At 40.4% G+C, this 23,471-nt stretch overlaps 1 protein-coding gene across 15 annotated transcripts in view; it reads right to left on the reverse strand.

Moving 5' to 3' along the window:
- The window catches only part of fam49bb (family with sequence similarity 49 member Bb), a 227,242-nt gene that overhangs the window by 121,156 nt on the left and 82,615 nt on the right, over positions 1-23,471 (reverse strand). The window contains exon 2 of one of the 15 annotated variants that reach the window (XM_078539981.1): positions 10,523-10,588. The exons of the other annotated variants lie outside the window; for them this stretch is intronic. The gene's annotated coding sequence lies outside the window, so the exon portion shown is untranslated. The remainder of the gene's footprint in view (positions 1-10,522; positions 10,589-23,471) is intronic. 15 annotated transcript variants of the gene reach the window in all.

The raw sequence follows: 23,471 nt of genomic DNA on the forward strand, positions 1-23,471 counted from the left end.
AGCAAATGGTAGGTTAGCCTTTATTACAAAGGGTACAAGAGTAAAGAAGTCTTCCTACAATTATACAGGGTGAGGCCGCACCTGAAGTACAGTGTGAAGTTTTGGTCTTTTTACCCAAGGAAGAACATACTTGCTCTTGAGAATTCACTAGGTTGGTTCTAGGGATGAGGGGATTCTCCTATGAGGATCATTAAGTAGACAAGGCCTATATTCCCTGCAGTTTAGAAGAATGAGAGATGATCTGATTGAAACATATAAAATCCTTAAGGGGCTTGACAGGATAGATGCTGAGACAATATTTCCCCTGGCTGAGGGATCTAGAACGAAGGATCACGGATCACAGTCTCAGGATAAGGGTTCGACTATTTAGGACTGAGGTGAGGGGACATTTCTTCACTCCAAAGGGTTGCAAGCCTTTGGAATTCTCTACTGCAGAGAGCTGTGGATGCTCAGTTGTTGAGCACATTCAAGTCAGAGATCAATAGATTTTTGGACACTTCGGGAATCAAGGGAGATGGGAAGTGTGTGTGAAGGCGCAGCTGAAGTAGAAGATCAGCCATGATCTTACTGAATGATGGAGCAGGCTCGAGGGGCTGAATGTCTTACTCCTGCTCCTAGTGCTTATGTTCTTACTGCACTAATCTAAGTCTCAACCTTTAAATGTTGGCACAGACTAAGATCAAAAAACAGATTATGGAGATTCCATAATTTGGGAGATTTTGGAGCAGAATGTCAGAATTTAAATTCAAGTTTCTCCAATTTCCGTAGGGTTTACAGGTGATTTGTCCACAGTCAGCCTGATTTTCTAGAATTTGTTTTGATCGTCTGGGGGTGGGTCAGTCATTTGCTCAGAATTTATTCTTCTCCAAAATGGGCAAGGGCTTTCTTTGCCTTGCCCAGGAGATTACAAGATGGGTGGAGAGCACAGGGTCATGGTGCTTAGTTGCAGTAGGACTGTATGAGACAGACTCAATGGACCAGCAGGTCTTTTCCTGTCCATCAGTTTTACACAGTTATTGTCCTGAATCACTCCATGCTCAACTTCGACAGCTATGAACTCAAAAATATTTCTGGTAGCAATGATAAAACTGCACTTAAATTCAAAAATAGAGTGGCCTCTAAAGTGTAATCAGAAACATTTACATGACAATTAAAATGTTACAGCTTATACACTGCCAGCTAATTTTTAAAAATTCATTCATGGGATGTCGGGGTCTCTGGCAAGGCCAGCATTTATTGTCCGTCCTTAATTGCCCTTGAGAAGGTGGTTGTAAGCTGCCTGATTGAACCGCTGCAGTCTGTGTGGTGTAGGTACACCCACAGTGCTGTTAGGGAGGGAGTTCCAGGATTTTTACCTCACTGTCACTGGGTCAAGAAAATAGTGCAAAATCATAATACAGAAAAAAGAAAACTGAAGATCTCAGCATTGACAAGGGTTGTCTCAAAGATGTAGATTTATTTAAAATAAGTAGAATGAATTGGGAAGTTTGCAATGTGACAGAAGTACAAATGAATAGCATATTTCAAATGCAGAGGCTAACCAATCAAGTTAATAACACAGTTCCTTTTTGACAATTTTAAGAGGCCAGGCACACAAAATTCTTCACATCAAGTCTGTGATTTCAGACACATTTGTCGCAATGTCTTACAAGTTATCAAAAGTCCCAAGATAGAGAAACATCATATTTACCCTTTAAAAATGCTTTAACATTACATGGCAATCAATGAACAGATTTTTGTAGCATTAATAATTTTAAATCTGCATGCTTTCTTGGTTTTTGTTATAATAAAAACTGTTCAGTTAAAAACAAGTGTAGTAAAAAATTGACATTTTATCCAAATTTGAATCACTTATATACAATGTAGCTTAGCTGCAGAAAAAAGTTACTAATTCCTCACCATGGGCACTCCAAAAGGTACACATTTCCAGAGCAAACAATGCACCAAAAAGCACCATCATCTTCAACTTTTTGTCAGCCAAAATTTGACTTAAATTGCTTTTCTACAATTTAACTTACAACACAAATTCCTCCTCCACTTTCTAGCCATAAACCTAAAAATATTTATGACTCATGGATAAGATCAGTTACTGCAAACCCCCTTTCCCCCCCCCTCCCGCCAAAGATAATTTGACTTAATGTGCGGTGAGAATACATATCTCAGGACAGGTTCGAGCATAAGGCCAACTTGTGAGCAGTTCAGTGCACTCCCCAGAGTTAGTAGCGATATTACAATCAGGATGAACCAAAGATATGATCCATTCTCTCTCCCCCATCACCAGCACCAACCTTCAATCTTTAAGTGACCTAAATTCCTAATCAGGAACAGTTGAATTAAACAAGAAATGCCTTTGAGATCTGTAGCATTACTGCAAAAATAACATGAATAAATGTATTCACAGGCCATAAGTGAAGAAATACCCTAAGACAGGGGTTCTCAACCAGGGGCCACCACCGCCCAGCAGCTTCTAGCGACAGCATCAATCGAGCTCCTACATCTTACCAACTGCTGATTAGCAGCCAAGAGTTAACATCATTACCAGTCAGTGACCCCTCTGACGTCTCACCCTTCTCTCATGATTCAGCAATTCAAATATAAAGCTCAACATTAAAACAAAACTGCAAACAACAGTTTTAATGCAATTTTACTGTTTGGATCCAATAATCAAGTTTTATGGCTGTATGATGCTTGATTTATTAACATTCTCTCCCAACACTCCACCCCACCACAATACCCACTCCAATGAGCTTCTGGATTGCATGAGCCAAACCTTTTGTTTGAATTATTTGTGTCCATGAGGATAGAGTTTTGGTAAAGAGGGGGCTCTGGGTAGTGCAGACAGTGAGGAATCCAGGTGTGAATGCTTTGATGAACACAGTACTGCTTATTCTCCTACGCTAAATGGATTGGACCCATTTAGTACAAACTATTTATGCAGAGCTGTATTTTCAGCAACAACATAAATAAAAACAAAGTAGTGAGTCAGGATGAGCAATGACCATGCCACGCACATGTGCTCGAAGATACCTCTACATCCTACCAGAATTGTTGCTTGGCACCAGCAACAAGTTTTACATTAAGTAAAGCAAAACTAATAAATATTTAATGTTTAATTGTATAACTATTTTTTTTTATACAGAAAAATTACTTGTGCTGTGCTATACCGGTCCATGGAAGTTATACAACATGGGAGGGGGGTGGTATCAGGAGCAAAAACAGCAAGAAACCCTGCTGTAAATTTTATAAATAAATTATCTCACTGAGTAGTCACATAAGCAAGGTTTATTCACAAACAACTTTCCTTATTTATTTCTATGCCAATAAATTGCTGATTAAGTGCTGTTTTTTCTCCCCTTAGAAGCCTGCTTTGTTGAATTGCATTGAGCTTGGGGTGATCAAAATCACCCTACACCTTTTTGCCCAGGTCTGTTATGTTAATCAACCGTTCTTTGTTCATAATTGCACAACAAACACCTTGAATACATTAATAAGCTTACTTGGAAGGAAGTTTTTTTTTAAATTCAGTTCCTAATGCTATGAACTATCCAAGTGCTATGGCATGTTACAAGTTAGATTGCTTAGAAAGATTGATGAGTTGTTTTCCCCCAATGTACCACAGGCATTCACTTCAAACCTTGCCATGGTTCTTTAAATGAGAACACTGGTTTGGAGAGTGGGGGTTAATATGCTCAAATCTTAAGTGCTTATTACTATAAAAATAGCAGCTATTGTTGAAATCCCAATTAAAAGTCTCAGTCCATTCATTGTGACTGATCTGCTTGCAGGGCTATCTTTATTCACCCCCACATTCCCTCATTTCCAAGCATTTGTTATGTTCCAACTGGAGTGACAATCATTATTGGCCTACATTAATGTGGCTACAAGGAGCAAAAAATGTACAGAAACGTGCATTCTACTCAGCCTACCCACTAGTAAAATATCAGCTCTGATGGGGAGGCAGGTGTGCAATTCCATTTTAGTTCTGCAAATTCTACATTTTACTTGGTAAACTGTTGATGGCAGAATTTCAACACGAATGATTCCAACAACTGGTCAAATTAAGGGTATACAACACTGGAATAAAAACAGAAAATGCTGGAAGAACATAAGAACTAGGAGCAGCAGTAGGCAATTCAGCCCCTCGAGCCTGCCCCGCCATTCAATACGATCATGGCTGATCTCATTTCGGCCTCAACTCCAGTTTCCCACCCTCTCCCTCTAACTTTTCAACCCGTTACTAATTAAAAATCTGTCTATCTCCTCCTTAAATTTATTCAGCGTCCCGGCATCCACTGCACTCCGAGGCAGTGAATTCCACAGATTCACGACTTTTCGAGAAAAGTAATTCCTCCTCATCTCTGATTTAAATCTACCACCCCTCAGCCTAAAACTATGGCCTCTCATTCTAGAATGCCCCACAAGGGGAAACATCCGCTCCACGTCTACTTTGTCTATCCCCTTTAGCATCTAATATACCTCAATTAAATCTCCTATCATCCTTCTAAACTCCAGCGAGTATAGGCCTAAACTGCTCAATCTCTCCATATAAGACAAGCCCCGCATCTCAGTTGCAACACTTCCTTATTTTTATACTCTATTCCTTTAGCAATAAATGCCAAAATTCCATTTGCCTTCCTTATTACCTGCTGTACCTGTATATTAGCTTTCAACGATTCATGCACGAGGACACCCAGATCCCTTTGCATTGAAGCATTGTGAAGTTTCTCTCCATTTAAATAATAAGTCTCCTTTTTATTCTTCCGACCAAAATGGATAACCTCACACTTATCCATGTTAAACTCCATCTGCCAAATTTTGGCCCATTCACCTAACCTGTCCATATCCATTTGTAAATTTCTTATTTCTTCATTGCAACTTACTTTCCCACCTATTTTGGTGTCATCTGCAAATTTAGCTACAGTACCTTCTATCCCTGAATCCAAGTCATTAATATAGATTGTAAATAGTTGGGGCCCCGAGGACCAAACCCTGTGGCACCCCACTAGTTACAGCTTGCCATCCAGAAAAAGACCCATTTGTCCCGACTCTCTGCTTTCTGTTGGTTAGCCAAGCTAATATATTACCCCTAACTCCATGTGATCTTATCTTGTGTATTAATCTTTTGTGCAGCACCTTATCAAATGCCTTCTGGAAGTCCAGATACACTACATCTACAGGATTCCCATTATCCACTTTGTCACACCTTCAAAGAACTCTAGCAAATTAGTCAAACACGATGTACTCTTCATAAAACCATGCTGACTCTGATGGATTGCATTTTGACTTTCCAAATGCCCTATTACTACTTCTTTAATAATGGATTCCAACAATTTCCCAAAGATAGACGTTAAACAAACTTGTCTATAGTTTCCTACTTCCTGCCTCCCCCCCTCCTCCCTGCTTTTTGAATAAGGGCGTTATATTAGCATTTTTCCAATCCACTGGAACCTTTCCAGAATCCAAGGAATTTTGGAATATAATAACCAATGCATCCACTATCTCCGCTGCCACTTCCTTTAAGACCCTGGGATGTAGGCCATCAGGTCCTGGGGATTTGTCACCCTTTAATCCCAATAGTTTGCTCAGTGCTTTTTCTCTAGTGATGGTGATTGTTCTAAGTTCCTCCTTCTCTATACCCTCTGCACTACCTGATACTATTGGGATGGTAGTAGTGTTCTCCACTGTGAAAACTGAGGCAAAATATTGATTATAAGTGTCTCTGCCATTTCTGCGTTCTCCACCATTAACTCCCCAGTCGCATCCTCCAAGGGACCAACATTCACTTTAGCTACTCTCTTTCCTTTAATATACTTGTAGAAGCTTTTGCTATGTTTTTACATTTTGCGCTAGTTTTCTTTCATAATTTACCTTTGCTCTTTTATTATTTTTTTTAGTAACCCTTTGTTGATCTTTAAAGGTTTCCCAGTCTTCCAGCCTGCCACTGACCTTTGCAATTTGGTAGGCCTTAGTTTTTGCCTTTATGTTATCTTTAACTTCTTTGCTTAGCCATGGATGCTTTTCCCCCTCTTATCATCCTTCTTCCTCTTTGGAATATATTTTACTTGGGAGGAATTAAATATTTCCTTAAATATCTGCCACTGTACATCAACTGTCCTACTTTGTAGTCTTCCTGCCCAGTCCACTAGGGCCAAATCTGCCCTTGTGCCTATGTAGTTACCTTTGTTTAACTCCAGAACACTAGTGTGGGACTCAAGTTTCTCGCTCTCAAGCTGAACTTGAAATTCTAGCATGCTATGCTCACTTTTCCCTGGAGGATCCTTCACTCTGAGATCATTAATTAATCCCATCTCATTACACAAAACTAAATCCAGAATAGCCTGCTCCCTGGTTGGTTCCACAACATATTGCTCCAAGAAACAGTCTCTAATACACTCTATGAACTCTCCCTCGAGGCTACCCTTGCAAATTTGATTAGTCCATCCTATATGCATATTAAAATCATCCATGATTATTGCCATGCCATTCTTACATGTTCCCAGTATTTCCTGGTTTATACTGTGCCCTACTGCTGAACTACTGTTTGGGGGCCTATAGGATTACTCCCACCAGGGACTTCTTTCCCTTGCTATTTCTTATTTCTACCCAGACTGACTCTATGTCTTGCTCTCCCAGTGCCTATATCATTCCTTACTATTGCACTGGTCCCTTCTTTTACTAACAAAGCTACACCACCTCCTTTTCCTTCCTGCCTATCTTTCAATATTGGATATTCAACTCCCAAACCTGTTCTCCCTGTAACCACTTCTCAGTAATCGCCACCAAATCATACCTATTTATCACTATTTGCACTGTTAACTCATTAATTTTATTCCGAATGCTACGCACAGATATAAAGCCTCTAAGTTTGCTCTATTGTCAATTTTCCCTATTCTTATATGATTCTTTGGTGCAATATGGCATTCACACACTCTGTCCCTTCCTTTCACTTTTTGGTAACAATCAGCCTCATCACTAACCTCCACTCTTACCCTCTCCTTAAACTTTGATTTTTTTAAAATTTCCATGCAACTGAACCCTCCCCCCCACTATTTAGTTTAATGATAAAACTCAGCAGTCTGGCAGTATCTGTGGGCTTTTACAAGCCCACCAACCCCTACAGCTCCTCGACTACACCTCCTCACACCCTGCTTCCTGTAAGGACTCCATTGCGTTCTCCCAGTTTTTCCATCTCTGTTGCATGTTTGATTGAATTTTTTGAGGAGGTGACCAGGTGTGTAGGTGAGGATAGTGCAGTTGATGTAGTTTATATGGATTTCAGCAAAGCCTTTGACAAGGTCCCACATGGGAGACTTATAAAGAAGGCAAATGCACATGGGATACAGGGTAATTTGATAAGGTGGATTCAAAATTGGCTTAGTTGTAGGAGACAGAGGGTGATGACAGAAGGATGCTTTAGTGACTGGAAGCCAGTGTCAGTGGCGTACCACAGGGATCTGTGCTGGGTCCCCGATTATTTGTCATTTATATAAACGACATAGATGACTATGTGGGGGGTAGGATTAGTAAGTTTGCGGATGACACAAAGATTGGCCGAGTGGTTAACAGTGAGGTTGAGTGTCTTGGGCTACAGGAAGATATAGATAGGATGGTCAAATGGGCAGATAAGTGGCAGATGGAATTTAACCCTGAAAAGTGTGAGGTGATACTCTTTGGAAGGAGTAATTTGACAAGGAAGTATTCAATTTTGGGAATGACACAAGGGAGTTCTTAGGAACAAAGGGACCTTGGCGTGTGTGTCCACAGATCTCTGAAGGCGGAGGGGCATGTAGTGGGGTGGTGAAAAAGGCATATGGGACACTTGCCTTTATTAATTGAGGCATAGATTACAAAAGTAGGGAGGTCATGTTGGAGTTGTATAGAACCTTGGTGAGGCTACAGCTAGAGTACTGTGTGCAGTTCTGGTCTCCACATTATAGGAAGGATGTGATTGCACTGGAGGGGGTGCAGAGGAGATTCATCAGAATGTTACCTGGGATGAAACATTTAAGTTATGAAGAGAGGTTGGATAGACTTGGGTTGTTTTCGTTGGAGCAGAGAAAACTGAGGGGCGACTGAGGGGCGACCTGGTCGAGGTGTACAAGATTATGAGGGGCATGGACAGTGTGGATAGGGAGCAGCTGTTCCCCTTAGTTGAAGGGTCAGTCACAAGAGGACATAAGTTCAAGGTGAGGGGCAGGAGGTTTAGGGGGGATGTGAGGAAAAACTATGTTACCCAGAGGGTGGTGATGGTCTGGAACGCTCTGCCTGGGAGGGTGGTGGAGGCAGGTTGCCTCACATCCTTTAAAAAGTACCTGGATGAGCACTTGGCACATCATAACATTCAAGGCTATGGGCCAGGCGCTGGTAAATGGGATTAGGTAGATAGGTCAGGTGTTTCTCACGTGTCGGTGCAGATTCTGCACTGTGTGATTCTGTGATCTGTTCTGATGATGCTACTTCCCACAACAGCATTTCTGACATGTCTTCCTTTTTGCTCAGCCGCAGATTTCCCCCCACTGCAGTTGACAGGGCCCTCAATCGTGTCTGACCCATTTCCTACACTTCTGCCTTCACCCCTTCCCCTCCCTCCCAGAACCATGATAGGCTTCCCCTTGTCCTCACTTTCCACCCCACCATCCTCCGTATTCAAAAGATAATCCACTGCAATTTCCACCAACTTCAGAATAATGCCACTGCCCAGTACATCTTCCCCTCAGCTCCCCTGTCAGCGTTCCAAAGGGAACATTCCCTCTGTGACAGTTTGGTCCACTCCTCTATCACCCCCAAGACCTCATCCCGTTCCCATGGCACCTTTACCTCCTCACCATCCAAGGCCCCAAACATTCCTTCTAGGTGAAGTAGTGATTTACATGTACTTCTTCCAATTTAGGCTACTGTATTCGTTGCTCACAACGCGGTCTCCTCTACAATGGGGAGCCTAAATGCAGACTGGGTAACCGCTTTTTGGAACACCTTCACTCAGTCCACAAGCATGACTCTGACCTTACTGTCGCTTGCCATTTCAATTCACCATGCTCATGCTCACATTTCTGTCCTTGGCCTGCTACAATGTTCCAGTGAAGCCTAACGCAAGCTGGAAAACAGCTTTCGATTAGGCACTTTACAGCCTTCCGGACTCAACTTTGAGTTCAACAATTTCAGATCATGAATTCTGTCCACTATTTTGATCCCCACGCCCCCCCCAAACCCACCTCCACAGAAACTGTCAGGCTGTATCTTTGTATCTTGTTCTCATGTTTTGCTTTCAGGCAGTGTTGCCCCTTTTCCTGCTACTAACACATTCCACTAATTTGTATTCAGAGAGTGCTGATCTTTATTCTGCTAAAAACCTGCTTTAGTCTTCAATACTATCATTACCACTCCCTTTGTCTATGTTCCATGACATCTTTGTCATTTACTCTCTCCTGACAACCAACCTATCCCTTACCTTCTATTTTGCTCCATCCTGCCCTTCCCCGCTTTTTCAATAGCATAAAACCCTTCACATTTCTACCTCTCTCCCGTTCTGAAGAAGAGTCATATTGGGCTCAAAACATTTCTCTCTCCACAGATGCTGCCAGGCCTGTTAAGTTTTTCCAGCATTTTCTGTTTTTTTATTTCAGATTTCCAGCATCCGCAGTATTTTGCTTTTAACCAACTGGAAGATTTTAACTATACTGTCGAACACAAGTTCGGGAGACCGTCGTTGCTTGAATCATTTTCATTCCATACATCCAAAGTAGGACACAAAACAAAAAGCCACGAATTCCCTTAATGCAAATCAAAAGAGCAGCTAAAATATCAACAGATATCTTGAAATCATACTTCTGTGAAAATAGGCACATATATAAAAGAAAAACACACAGTAACTTTTTGATTTGACAACCAGTATGTGTAAAAGACTTCAACAGTTTGGGCTAGATTACAAAGCAGCTGCTGCTCAGACAGGAAACTGAAATTACATCGAGCTAGTTCCATGGAAACTAGTTTCTTCTGGCTGATTAACAGAACAATACTAGCACTGAAGCCATCAGCACCCACTCACAGTGGACTTTTTAGTAGACCCCTGAACACTCTGAACTTACCTGATCTTAATACGAATACTTAAAACAAAGATTCTCCCCTACCCACTTGCAAATTTCAAACTTTTTTGAGGAAGCTCTGCACACACACGTATTCAGTCAGGCATGTCGAGAGCGCTCCATTAAACAAGACAGTTCAAGTTCCAGCCAGGAAGGATCTAAGCAATGTAAATAGGGTCTTGCTTGATTGATCTCAAACCAGTGTATTTATTTGCAGTTTAAATGCACCCCAAGTAAAACACCTTGATTAGGTTGCATTATAAGAAAGGTCAAGAATGAAATCTACAATCCAGATCTACACATTGCCTGAGCCACAGAGTGAAAGAGCCTGCCTTGATGATGTAAAGCAAGTGAGTCAATCCTGTATATTTGTCCCCTCAGGGGTTCCATTAAGAAGAAGATTTAATAGACTACAGAGAACATGGATGGCACAGTATTACCTTATCAATTCAGGGAGTCTGATCAGCTCGATATTGGCATTGCAGAGTGAAATTTCAACCAAGAAACTGAAAAAGCGGAAGGACGACACAACATTAGCTCTACACAGTGCTGTACACAGCCTTTGAAGAGAAGCAGAGTGAAGTACACATAACATTCATACAGGGGATCTGGTCTTGCTAAAAGGAATTACGCACAAATGTTGCTTTGCTGAAACTGGATACATTGTCCAGCAGAATATAAAAGAGCTTTCAGTTTGAGCTCACTGACGCTCACAGGCTGAGGAGCCAAACCTAAACCCAGCTGCTATCAGGATGAAGAAAGAGGATCCTTCCCATAGGTCTCCTTCACTAAGCTGGTGTGCAGCATTAGTGCAGCTCTCTCAATGATTCCCAATGTAGTTTAGCATTTTATCCAAAAAAAATGAACAGATGAAAATGTTCACACTGTTGAGACTTACATGAAAACATTAAGTTTGATCATAAATTGTGAATGAAAAATGCATAATTTTTGAAGAGACAAATGTAAAAATTATACAAGCTCATGGAATGAAAGAAAATTTTTAGCATTGCAGGTGTCTTGTAAAGGGCCAAAAATAGTGAGAACAGTAAGCAAAGTTAAAAACTCCCACTGACATGCAATTTTTAAAGATAAACATTAAGGATTTGCATTGTTGAGACAGTGAAAATAAACTTTACTCTGCACGTAAAACCTAGCTGCACTTGGCCTGGTATAACTTCTTGCAGACAGTGGATTTCACTCAAAATGAAGAAAAAATGGGAGAGATGAGTGCAAAAACTAAAAAAATTGGAGAAACCTTACATTACAAATAAATTCAGTTTAAATAGGATTACCCCTTTTAATTTTCTCTCCTCCTTCTTGGAGGCATTATTGGGATATCATAGCTAGAGATAACGTATGAGGTGGAAAAGTAATTAACAAACTATCCATTCACATTACAGCCTAAACTGATTTTGTCCAAATCTACTCAAAATAGAGAGGACCAGATGGTGACTGGTATCTAAGCTCACTTTTCCCTTTCAAATTCAAGGCTGGTTGAGTCCAAAATAAGAGCATCTCTACCACTGTTACAACTGGGATCCTGGTCTAGCTAGCTACACAAACTTGCTGAATAATTAGGGAAGCTTATCCAAATTTTTTTTTATGTTATCATAATACTCACTTAAAAAAGTCTTCAACACACTTTGCTTTCTTGGAGTGGTTTAAAAAAAGCTTTAACTCAATAAACATGCAACACTGTTTTTAACACAAGGCAAAATAAATCAAGGTTGAATAGAAATACATTTTAATAGCCGAGTTTTTGTTACACTGCCCTCTCTGTTGGGGAGGTGTAAATAAAGTTAGTTCAATAATGGCTACCTGCAATTGAGCATGTGTTAGTCTTGCTCAGTGCAATACACACCAGAAACAGGGTGCTAACCGTCCCAGATTTAACAGGACTGTCCAGTATTTGGGGCTTTCAACCCACGTTCAGGTTATTTACAGCCGGGCCGCTTGTTCCGTATTTTTGATCCACAATTTAAACATAGAAACTAGGGGCAGGAGTAGGCCATTCGGCCCTTCGAGCCTGCTCCACCATTCATTATGATCATGGCTGATCATCCAACTCAATAGCCTGCTCCCGCTTTCTCCCCAAACCCTTTGATCCCTTTCACCCCAAGAGCTATATCTAACTCCTTCTTGAAAACATACAATGTTTTGGTCTCAACTACTTTCTGTGGTAACGAATTCCACAGACAATGTATGTGCAGTACGGATGTACACTTTTCCCGGTAGCCTGATCTCAGATTCACCTGCAGGTTTGCCTGTACCAACCACCCCCTTCCCCCGGTCACATAATCCACCATGCCAAAGTGTCCCTTAATTTTATCACCCAAGAGCTGGTCATTCTGAACAGAAAGATGACAACAAGAATGGAGTGGAATTCTGTTTTTACATTTCACAAGAAATTAAGGACTGAAGAACACTGGCACATTTATCGAACTCCTGAAGTTGATTTTGAGCGATTAAAAAGATTGCTCCATGTGCACATTGTACTCAAGATGCACAGTGAGTCAGCGCGGTACGTAATTTTTAAAAAAATGGCACTGAATGCATTTTTGGGGACAATGGGGGAATTCAACCATAACAAAGAGGGCTGGTGTAATTACGAACGAAGGTTACACATCTGGCTGAAAGCAAATAAAATAAGAGATGAGGATAAAGTAAATGTTTTCCTCACCATGATGGGGCCAGATGCTTTTGCGGTGCTGTCTTGCCAATGTCGCCTGTGTCATGAAGATGTGATATGATGTGCGCATGTGGAATATTAATCTTTAATTTTATCGGCTGGTCAATATATTGAACTTCTTTAAAAAGACTTTTAAAACAAGCAAAGATACTGACTTAAGATGGCTGTCACAGGTCACCTGACATGTCTGGAATTACAACTTGGTCAGTTTCCGGAAGTTTCGAGTCTGAATTACAATTAGAACATGCCACGGCAAACCTCCCATGGAATTTCACACCTGCTGGCGTCAAGAGTTACTTCAGATGAACTGAAACTTGTTTGCATTTCTATAAAGTGTTACAGACAAGAGGGGGATTAATTTAAACAGCCCTGATTTCTCTCCGCTCACTACCCATCTGTATTCAGAACGGTGTTTTTGATTTCTGATTTCTCCCTTTATTATTGGTGGCTTGTTTTCTCCAACCTTTCAGTTTGGAGTGATCCAATCCTTTATTAATAACCCCACAGCAAACTCAGGATAAGCTGAAATAAGAGGGTTGGTTTATTTTACAGACACACACAAAAAGGGATTTGGGGTTTCGCAACTGTTGGGGAAGGAAACAGTTCATTTGTTAATTATCAGTACCCATTTGGATGTATAAAAGGGATAACAGTCCCTTGTCTTCTTTAATTTAGGTTATTTGGTTGCTCAAAAGAGTAAAAGGGAAACAGGTGAGACAAGTTCTCTCTGTAGAGAGTTTTATGCACCAGAAATAAAACTCTATCTGAAGGAGTTTGTCTTGGTCTTTATTGCCAAACAGCTATTGAAGCTTAAGCTTAAGAAGTGGTAGCAGATGATGGTTGTTGCATGTAAGTAAAAGGGTTAGAAACTAAGCTTCCTTTGGACAAAATACTGTATTTGGAGTTAACTTTAAGAGCAGAGTGGTTTGGATTCACTCAAAAATGGCTGAATCAAAATGTAGACTTTCGGGGTATGATTACCCATCGATGTTTTGAGAGTGAACCTTATAAGCAATGGAAGAATGAAGTAACCACGTGGACACAGATTACGTGCCTGTCAAAGAAAATACACGGAATGGCCTTGGCACTTTCATTACCATACAAAAGCAAAATAAGATGCAAAGTATTTTTGGAGTTGGAGCCTGAGCATTTGGACACAGATGAAGATTTGAAAACATTATTAGACTTTATGGAAAAGATCTATTAAAACGATGATTTATTAAGTGCTACATAGTGTGGTCAGATTTTGACAAATTTAGAAAGTTGGAGGATAGTTCCATAGGAGATTACATAATGGAATTCAGCAGACTATATGCAAGATTGCAAAAGTTCCATCTAGAAATTCCCCAATCAGTGCTGGCATTTAAGTTGCTAGACTGTGCCAGAGTATCAAATATGGACAGGCTTGTGGTTTTGACGGGAGTTAAACTTGCAGAAAGACACACACTGCTAGAACAGATGTCAGAAGCTCGAAAAAAAAATTCCTCAGCAAACATTCCTTTCCGGCAGTGTTCATGGCGCAAACGGTTAATTCAGCGTAAGACAGAAAGAAAACGGAGGATAAAATGGCGAGGTCATCTAGCAACAAGACGCAGGCATCCACACAAAAGGAGATTTGTACCTAGAAGCGATGAGGACAGGAACTACTTTGACAATTGTAACAGGAGAAAAGAATTGGGGAAGTACAACAAAAGAATTAACCCCAGAAATGCCCAGGGTGTGGTTAATCAGTGTTTTAGATGTGATTCAAAATACCATTATGCAATGAACTGTCCTAAACAATATAACGTGTTCGAAATTAAACATGAGACAGGAGTCTTAGAAGAAGATGATGAAGATATTGACCAAAGAGAGGGCATTGTATTAGTTACAAGAAGTTTCAGTCCGGTGATGAATGTCTTAGTTGCAGAGTCCTACAGTGCTAGATAGCGGATGCACGTCCACTGTGTGTGGAATAGGCTGGTTAAAATGCTACCTGGACTCCTTAAATGACAAGGACTGGAATATGGTTAAGGAATTTGAGAGTTCCACCAGCTTTAGATTTGGAGAATGATAATACCCTAAAATCTTTAAAAAGAGCAGTGGTTCCCTGTAAGACAACTGGAGTCAATCATTTCATCAGTACGGACGAAGTGTCTGGCAAAATACCGTTACTGTTGAGCAGGCCATCGATGAAGAGAGCACAAATGAAGCTGAACATGGAGCATGACAAGGCTATTGTATTTGGAAAACCTGTAGATTTGCAATTTACGCAATCTGGACACTATTGTATTCCTTTAATGAAACCTAACTTTTCTACTAAGGAAATTAAAGAAGTGCTATTAGCATCGGGGAATAAGAATTTACAGGACGAAAAGGTAATTGTGTTAAAATTGCATCGGCAGTCTGCCCACCCTTCTTCCCGAAGATTCAAAATTTTGCTAAGGTATGCAGAAATAAGGGGTAGAGAGTACACTAAAGTTAGAGGAAATAAGCGATAGATGTGATATGTAAGAAATACAGGATACCATCACGGCCGTTAGTGAGTCTACTCTTTTCATGGGTTTTGAATGAAGTTGTGGCATTTGATTTAATGGGGTAAAGAAAATAACATTTTTATTTTACAATTTCGTAGATTTGGCAACAAGGTTTAGCCAGTCGACAATCATATACAGTAAAAAAATTAGTGGACCAGGTTATGGAAAAGTGGATAGGGACCGGATTGGGACCACAGGCAAAATTCCTCAATGATAATGGGGGACAATTTGCTAACTGAGAGTTTTGGGATATGTGCAAAAACATGAATGTAATAGTTATGAATACAGCAGCAGAAGGCCTTTTTAATAACCGAATGTGTGAAAGGAGTCACGCGGTGTTAGATGAGATGCTTCATAAGATTTTAGCAGATAAATCAAACTGTAAATTAACATCTGCTCTAGCATGGGCTATCCATGCCAAGAATTCGCTGCAGATGGTTGGAGGCTCTAGTCCAAATCAGTTGGTTTTTGGTAAAAATCCAAAGATTCCTTCAGTCCTGAGTGATTATCCCCCAGCTTGGGAGGGAACTACGATTAGCTCTACTTTTTGAGCATTTAAATGCATTACACACGGGCAAAAGAGCATTCCTTAAAGCTGAAGTTTCAGAGAACTCGGCAAGCCTTAAGATACAATGTTCAGCCATTGGAAACTATTTTCAATCAGGAAGACATGGTATACTATAAAAGAGGGTTTAACGAATGGAAAGGCCTGGAAAAAGTTATAGGTAAGGATGATAAAACAGCCATATTACAGCATGGGAACCAAACTATTCGGGTACACTCATCAAGGTTAGTTGGCGCGGATTACAAATTTCTGGGTCCAAAAAGGACTGTAGGAAGTGATGAGGAACCATGTACTTCTTATACCCCTCTGTTACATGATTGAGGACCAGGTAGCTGAAGTTGACAGGGTAGCTGAAGATGAGCACAGTCATTCGGACAAACAAGATGAGGTGATTTGTCCTAGAGAGGATAACTGCCAAAAGCTGGCACTAAAGTTACATACTTGCCAGAAGGGGCCAGTCAATGGCAGGATGTGATAATTGTAGGTAGAGCAGGGAAGGCCACTGGAAAATATAAAAACTGGTTAAATGTATGAGATAAAGGACAGGAAGTTAGGCCTATGGATTGGGAACATGAAGTACAAAAATGGAAGGCACAAAAACGTGGTATCAGTTGACAGTGGGTCTGGGAGTAAACATGTCGCCAGGAAGAGATCGTGAACTGTTGAAAGAATATCTATAAATGGGAGGCAGATCAAACAGTAACAGTCTGGACCATAATAGAGGGCATGATAGAGGGTGTAGCTTAACAAGGTCAAGGAATAAGGCACAGAGTGGTAATGCTACAAGGAGAAGCCCATGTGATTGAGAAGTCTTAGTAGCTTCAAACAAATTAGACGATAAATTAATAAAGGATGCCAAACAGCAAGAACTACATAGTTGGAGAGAATTTGAGGTATACACAGAGGTGCCAGATAGGAGGCAACCAGCTCTATCTCATAGATGGATATGCACGGAGATGGTGCTTCCTGATGGGACTTATAAAGCTAAAGCCAGGCTAGTGGCACGAGGGTTTGAAGAAAAATTGGATGACCAGGATATAAGAGTAGATTCACCTATGGCAAGAAAAGTTATTCTGAAGATCTTTTTGGCTCTGTTAGCTACAAATGCTTGGGAATGTAAGTCCATTGATAATGAAGTTGCTTTTTTGCAGGGACACCAACTTCAAAGGGAAGTTTTTCTCCATCCACCGAAAGAGGCCCCAAATGCAGAAGGGCCACTCTTGAAGCTAAATAAATGCGTATACTGTTTAAATGATGCCTCCAGATTTTGTTATTTCTGAGTGAGGTCAGTTTTGTTAAATCCAGCAATGTTTTATCGGCAGCATGGAGGAAAACCTGCAAGCATCTTTATGATGCGTGTAGATGGTTTTTTGTGGGGAGGAGTAGCGAATGTGAAATAGTTGTCATTAATGGGCTCAGAATGGAGTTCAGAATTGGAAGTCAGGCTTCTGGTGCGTTTAAATACATTGGATTGGAACTCAGGCAGAGCGGATCACACATCATTTTACATCAGCAATCCTACTTGAAGAACATCAATCCCATTGCAATTAGTCGTGCGAGGGCCTCCCAGAAAGATACAGCGGGTTCTAAAATGGAAAACGAGGAACTCAGAAGTCTAATTGGGCAACTCAATTGGGCAAACAAACAAAGCCAGACATCAGTTTTGAGATTTTGGAATTGAGCACTAAACGATCCCATGGTTGAAGAAGTCATTCAAGCAAACAAAGTATTGACAAAATTAAAAATGGAGCAGTGCGGTTTGAAATTCCCATCTTTGGGTGGCCATACAAAAATGAAACCGATTGCGTTTAGTGATGCATTTTATGCAAATCTGTGTGATGGATTTTAGAGTGCAGGAGGATTTATAATATTTCTCATTGGTGGGGGTAGGGGAAGGGGGAAGAAAGGAAAATGTTGCCCTTTGGCAACAAGATACGAAGGATTGTAAGAAGTACATTGGCAGAGGAGACACTCGCCCTTGTTGAGGCGGTAGATATGGTCCTCTTTACATCAAAGATGCTGGCAGAAATTTTAAATGGAAAAGGGTATTCAGGAACAGTACCTATCGAAAATATTGTAGATCCTGGAAATCTGAACCAAAAACAGAAAATGCTGGAAAAACTCAGCAGGTCTAACAGCATCTGTGGAGAGAAAGACAAAGACAGAGTCAACGTTTCGAGTCCGTATGACTCTTCTTCAGAGCTAAAGAGAAGTAAAAATGTGATGAAATTTATTCTGTTTAAGGGGGGTGGAGCAGGTGAAGCTGGATAGAAAGCCAGCGATAGGTGGGGGCAAAGGAGAGATTGACAAAGATGTCATGAACAAAAGGACAAAAGGTGTTAGCACCTCCTTTAGTCCTTACCAGTACCATTACCACCCCTTTGTTCCCTCTTGTTAAGAAGGAACAAGTAACTCACAAGGAGTTCAATTGCTAATTATCAGTTAATAACCTGTGGCTCAGTTCATAGCACCCTCGCCTTTGAATCAGAGGGTTGTGGGTTCATGTCCCACTCCCGGAAACCAAGAACTGTGATTGTACTCAAAAGAGTTGCAATCTGTGACTGTTGATAACTCGGAAGAGTTTCCCACTCCCGGAAACCAAGAACTGTGATTGTACTCAAAAGAGTTGCAATCTGTGACTGTTGATAACTCGAAAGAATTTTTTTTTTGGATGTATAAAAGGGATAACAAGTGCTCGGTGGGCACCGCGGGGACTAGAATGCTTTATTGACCCCTCTAATCACATTTTAATTTGATGTTTGTAAGTTTCCTTTAAGATTAGTTTTTCTTTTTGCAGTATCCCTTTAAGGGGCTGCTCTTTTAATTTGTCTTAATTTTCTTAATTTAGTTTAATTGGTTGCTCAAAAGAGTAAAAGGGATAACAGGCGAGACAAGTTCTTTCTATAGAGTTTTATTTGTGATGCACAAAACTCTCTATCTGAAGGAGTCTGCCTTGGTCTCGGTCTTTATTGCCAAACAGCTACTGAAACTTAACAGCTATGTCTGCCCCTTTCGCACTCATACAATAAAAGAGAGATAAAGGAAAGAAAGGGGTACAGGGCAATACCACGATAAAAGAAAGAGTTATGGTTTCACATGAGTCCAGAGTCCAGAATCAAAATTCAAATGGCATATTCCATCAGAGGTTAGCAGGCTGAAACTGTTGCAGGGTGATCCAACTTCCCAGAAGCGAGGACTTTCACAATGAGAGAAGGCACATAGAGATGAATTAGTCTTATAGGCCCAGATACAGAAGTTCTGATATTCCAGTAGCTCAGTGCAGATTAGGGCCAGGCAATTTACCTGGACAGAGCTCTTTCTGCTGCTACCTGTTAGGTGATAAAATGGTCGACTGCCCTGGGTTCAGTTCCACACGGCAATATTACAGGTTCTAGCAGCTTGGGAGTAGTCATGTGACATATCTCCCACTTCTGGGTTTGGGAGGAAGTATGTACTGTCCCAGGTCTGGAATCTTGAAAGGTTTAATAGAGTCAGGGTCCCTTTTGTCCTTGCAGACATACCGTTTCCGTTGGCACAGCTCTGCCTTAGAAATGTAACGGGTGTCAGTGCATTTCTTTGGAATTTGATTCTTTGCAGTCACAGAGGACAATAGCATCTCTTTAAAATTAACAAAGTCGCTGCTGGTTTCTGAAGGTTAGAACTTCCTCTGGTATGAGTCATGGCTAGTCAGGCATGTCAAGACAAAGCCTTTGTCCATTAGCCAGGTTGACCTAGATATATTTTTTCCTTCCTGTCTTCTTGACAGGACAAAAGCTACCTTTCAGGCAGACACAAAGTCTACCGGTACAATGGCTATATAAAAGATGGTGAGATGTTCTAGCTCATCACAGGGAACAATGGTCCATTCAGAAGTGATGGCTGGAACATTAAATTAATCACCTAGGCCTTAACACAATAGTCAAGGTCTGTCCAGACATGAGCTATCAATTACATTCTGTTGAATACTTGTCATTGAAAGAGGTCATGTGTTCCAGGATCACCATTTTGAAATGTCTTATATCACAACACTCTGGTTGCTTTTGGGCAGTCTAGAACAAGTCTGCAAATGGACAAGTAACACCATCTCTCTTCCTGCTGTCAAATTCAGAGCCCTATTCTTTATTACATTGTGGAATCCAATACAGAGATAGAGAATTTCAATCAAATGGAACCTCAGGTGCAATTGGATCGACTTTTGGAAAAGACAGATTATGGTTTAAAAAGAGACCATCTCCAAAAACTACAGTTTACATCAGCCTCAATCCCACTGGAATTTCAAGACCATCACAAAAAAAACTGCCTCTGCCACAAACACCAACAAAGGACTCAAACAGTGAACTTTGTTTTTTGCCTTTTATCACTGAATCTTAATTTGGCCAAAAGTTAACCTCCTCTATTGTATAGCTTGTAATTTTGCATGTTTATGAGTTTGTGTGTGTTGCAAAGGTCATGATGTGATGTGTGTTTACCTTTTTAAATATCTTTATATCATTACCTAGGTGGGTTTTTAGCACTAAAACTAACCCCTTCGTGTTTAAATTCAAGAAAGCCTGTCGGCCTGAGTTCTTTGCAATCAGCATGTAAATGGTTGAGTACAGACACTGAATTAATACCCTAATCCTTATAAATTATAAAAACCATCATGATCAAAGGAGGCATGAGAAAGAAAGGTCGTGTCCTGACAAATGTCCTTACCTGCCAGATACCAGTACTACGGACTATTCTAAAATTAATGAGATGCTGGACTCATTATGGCACAACTAAGAATGAGATTACACTGAGAGTTGCATTCCTTAAAAGAAAACGGTTGCCAAGGGAGCCTGTTACAGATTACATTCATGCATTAAAGAAACTCTCTCGGCACAGTGGGTAGGGCGCAAACTTAGAAATCAACCTTAAGGATGTGTTTGTAGGAGGCCTAAAGAACAATAAAATCCAGGCCAAGCTTTTGAGCAAAGGCAACAGGCTGACGCGGAAGGAGGCCTGCAATGACATCACAGCCATGGAAATGGCAGAAAGAGATCATTGCAAATTCAAGGGATTTCTTTTCCTGAGACAGCAGGGGTGGTTGACCAGATTTCAGTGACATCCAGCCCACAGCAGCCAAGTCTCAGAATCAGAAATTTAGATGCTACCATTGCCAAGGTAGCCACCAACGATTTAAATGGCCCCATTTCCAGTCGAAGTGCTATGCCTGGCGAAAGTCGGTCATGTCCAGGAGGCATGCATGAGTAAACGAAACTGTAATGCTCCAAGTCGTGGTAAAGCTCCAGGTTGCAGCAGGCACTAGGTCAAGGTCATGGTAGATCTAACGCTAGTTCAGGAGTCTGGAAGTCCTCAAATATACATATGATAAATCTGGAAACTTAAGTTGATGTTGTCAAGCAGGAAGATCAAGAGTACTCAGTCAGAGAGTTAGAAAAAGAGCACATGGAAGATGAGTGTAAAAGGTCTGAAGATAGAATTCCAGCACCCACAGTCGAAATGATAATCAGAGACAACTTACTTGCACAACTTACTGTCATCATTGATGCAACTGTAGCCATGTCAGTTATCTCAGAATAAGAAATCTCCAAGTTACATTTCCTTAGGCAAAACTGGTGTGAAACTGACTAGTTATTCAAATAACAGTATTCCAGTGTTAGGTCAATTTAGTGTCAGAGCGAAATATGATGGTACATCCTATTAATTGCTGTTGTCAAAGGAGGGAACAAAGTCTCCCTGAGAGGAAGGAATTGACTTAAGAAAATATGGTTAAACTAGGCCAAATTATTTACAGTAGAGATCAGTAAGAGTATGTCTGACATTGAGGAAGTGCTAGGGGAGTACAAAGTGGTCTTTGAGCAAGGAGGACTAAATGATAGAATTAGCCATCAGTTCAATACTAAATATCATAAGTCAGCAGATCATGCAAATACAGATGTTCTTTCAAACTTTCCCACGAATACTGATTTATTTCTAGCCAGAGGTACCTGTGAATTACTTTATATACACAAATGACATGCCAGTGTCTGCAAGAGAAATTAGTGGAGAAATTCACAAGGATGTCGTTGGTGTTTAATCAAATAATCAATTATGTCATGAATGGCTGACCTAAAGAATGCGACAATGAGAAATTGCAGTAGTATTTCACAAGTAGAAATGTAACAAGCGTAGATCAAAGCTGTCTCCTATAGGATTTAAAAGCCATTATTCCACCAAGGTTTAGAGATTGTTAGAGGAACTTCATCAAAAGCACATAGGGATTGTGTGTTTGAAAACAGTAGCAAGAAGCTATTTTTGGTATCCAAAGGTAGATAGAGATATTTAAGGGTTGGTGAAAGTTGTGAAATGTGTCTCAGAATGAGAAATGTTTCGACCAAGGTTCTTTTCATTCCATGGTCAAACACAAGTGAGAATGAGTACATTGATTTCTTTGAAGTGGAAGAGAAAGAATACCTTGTTCGATCGATAGCTATAGCAAATAGATAATTGTTGAGTCTATGTCCAATACCACAAATGCCAAAACAACTGAAGTTTTGAGAAATTGGTTTGCAATTTATTGGTTGCCAGAAGTGTTGGTATCAGATAATGGTCCACAATTTACATCAGAAGAATTTGAAATATTTGAGCAACACATTCTTGTACCACCATATCACCCAGCATCAAATGCTGCTGCAGAAAGACGTGTACAGATAGTGAAGAGGTCTTTGCAGAAGTATTTGCTAGTTGACAAACTAGGAAGTAATTTCCTTGTTTCTCTTTGACACAGGCTAGGCAATTTTCTGCTCTCTTACAGAATAGCCTCACAGTCTACAATAGGTTGCTCGTTTTCTGAGTTGGTGTTTAAACGTGCTCCTAGGACAAGGGTTAGTTTGCTTAAGCCTGATGTAAATAGGAAAGTAAGAGAAAAGCAAGACAAAGTGAAGATGAATCATGGCACACCACGCATGAAACTCAGAGTAGTGCTGGTAAGAAGGTCATGGTGAAAAACTGAGGTGATGAGAAGCATGTGATTGGAGTTGTTGTAAAAAGACCAGTTGCATTCACATATCTAGTGAAGATTGGAAAGAGGTGTCATGTAGATCATTTGCTTGAAAGAGGAACTCTGAGAAAGGAAGAGCAAGGAAAACCTCCCATAGTCCAAATTTCTCCTTCAGCCGAAAGCGAAAGTCAAAATTAAACTGAAAGTTTGCGAGTATTACACAATCCACTGATGGAGCCAAATGAAGGGTCTTTGATTAAGACAAATTAATCATGAATCAATGTCACAGTCCCAACCATTAAATGGAATTGGTAGTCAAAGTTCAGGTTGACACAGTCGGAGATGTTAAGAGAGCAGAGTCAAGCTAATGGAAATGGAAGGAGAAACCCAGACAGAAAAAGAAAGAAGTCAGATGGGTTAATTGAAAGTATGTAGGAAGGAAGAAATAAGTTGTCCTTTTCATTACTACTTGTCAAATGATTATTTTGTTAAATACATACTGGTATGAAGGAAAACATTTTTTTTCATGTAAATCACTCTGGGAGTGTCATATGTTTTGATTGTAATTACAGTAACACATCTACAGCCCAATATGTTACATTTCAGGTGTTGTTCATTGGTTTAGATATATTGTTTCTGAGAAATTATGTACATG

The sequence above is a fragment of the Cetorhinus maximus genome, chromosome 4 (genome assembly GCF_964194155.1).
Source record: "Cetorhinus maximus chromosome 4, sCetMax3.hap1.1, whole genome shotgun sequence".
Lineage (NCBI taxonomy): Eukaryota > Metazoa > Chordata > Chondrichthyes > Lamniformes > Cetorhinidae > Cetorhinus > Cetorhinus maximus.